Below are 1,944 nucleotides of genomic sequence, written 5' to 3'. Positions count from 1 at the left end.
GCTGTATCCAGGCTGTACTAAGGGCTGTATCCAGGCTGTACTAAGGGCTGTATCCAGGCTGTACTAAGGGCTGTACTAAGGGCTGTATCCAGGCTGTACTAAGGGCTGTACTAAGGGCTGTATCCAGGCTGTAGTAAGGGCTGTACTAAGGGCTGTACTAAGGGCTGTATCCAGGCTGTACTAAGGGCTGTACTAAGGGCTGTACTAAGGGCTGTATCCAGGCTGTAGTAAGGGCTGTACTAAGGGCTGTACTAAGGGCTGTATCCAGGCTGTAGTAAGGACTGTACCTAGGGCTGTATCCAGGCTGTACTAAGGGCTGTACTAAGGGCTGTATCCAGGCTGTAGTAAGGGCTGTACTAAGGGCTGTACTAAGGGCTGTATCCAGGCTGTACTAAGGGCTGTACTAAGGGCTGTATCCAGGCTGTACTAAGGGCTGTACTAAGGGCTGTACTAAGGGCTGTATCCAGGCTGTACTAAGGGCTGTACTAAGGGCTGTAGTAAGGGCTGTACCTAGGGCTGTATCCAGGCTGTACTAAGGGCTGTACTAAGGGCTGTATCCAGGCTGTAGTAAGGGCTGTACCTAGGGCTGTATCCAGGCTGTACTAAGGGCTGTACTAAGGGCTGTATCCAGGCTGTAGTAAGGGCTGTACCTAGGGCTGTATCCAGGCTGTACTAAGGGCTGTACTAAGGGCTGTATCCAGGCTGTAGTAAGGGCTGTACTAAGGGCTGTACTAAGGGCTGTATCCAGGCTGTACTAAGGGCTGTACTAAGGGCTGTATCCAGGCTGTACTAAGGGCTGTACTAAGGGCTGTACTAAGGGCTGTACTAAGGGCTGTATCCAGGCTGTACTAAGGGCTGTACTAAGGGCTGTAGTAAGGGCTGTACTAAGGGCTGTATCCAGGCTGTAGTAAGGGCTGTACTAAGGGCTGTATCCAGGCTGTAGTAAGGGCTGTACCTAGGGCTGTATCCAGGTTGTACTAAGGGCTGTACTAAGGGCTGTACTAAGGGCTGTATCCAGGCTGTAGTAAGGGCTGTACCTAGGGCTGTATCCAGGCTGTACTAAGGGCTGTACTAAGGGCTGTATCCAGGCTGTAGTAAGGGCTGTACCTAGGGCTGTATCCAGGCTGTACTAAGGGCTGTACTAAGGGCTGTATCCAGGCTGTAGTAAGGGCTGTACTAAGGGCTGTACTAAGGGCTGTATCCAGGCTGTACTAAGGGCTGTACTAAGGGCTGTATCCAGGCTGTACTAAGGGCTGTACTAAGGGCTGTACTAAGGGCTGTACTAAGGGCTGTATCCAGGCTGTACTAAGGGCTGTACTAAGGGCTGTAGTAAGGGCTGTACTAAGGGCTGTATCCAGGCTGTAGTAAGGGCTGTACTAAGGGCTGTATCCAGGCTGTACTAAGGGCTGTACTAAGGGCTGTAGTAAGGGCTGTACCTAGGGCTGTATCCAGGCTGTACTAAGGGCTGTACTAAGGGCTGTATCCAGGCTGTAGTAAGGGCTGTACCTAGGGCTGTATCCAGGTTGTACTAAAGGTAATAGTCACCACCTCAGGCCTTGCTAATTAAATTATACTACAGGTCAGTAGTATACCCTGATCATACGTTTTCCAGCAGGCTGTAACATGAGTTGGTCTTTAAACCCATCCACAATGTGCTGCAGTCTGGTGTAACAGTCTAATCTCTAGACTTCAGGGCGAAGAGGGGTTTGAGTCCCATCTCAAACCACCCTCCGTCTATGCCCCTACTATCTGTCTCCATCTCTACACGCTGTACCGTCCAAATTTAAATAAAGATGATTAAGGAGGTTGGAATTCCCATCTCCTTTAAAATAATAATAATAAAAACTCCATCGAGAGAGAGAGTCGTGTCTCTCGCTCTCTCACTCTTCTCTTTTCAAAATAAACTTTAATTAACCAGAACGTCCTAACCAACCCAGTACTGTC

The sequence above is a fragment of the Oncorhynchus clarkii genome, chromosome 17 (assembly GCF_045791955.1).
Source record: "Oncorhynchus clarkii lewisi isolate Uvic-CL-2024 chromosome 17, UVic_Ocla_1.0, whole genome shotgun sequence".
NCBI lineage: Eukaryota > Metazoa > Chordata > Actinopteri > Salmoniformes > Salmonidae > Oncorhynchus > Oncorhynchus clarkii.
This window is presented reverse-complemented; position numbering follows the sequence as displayed.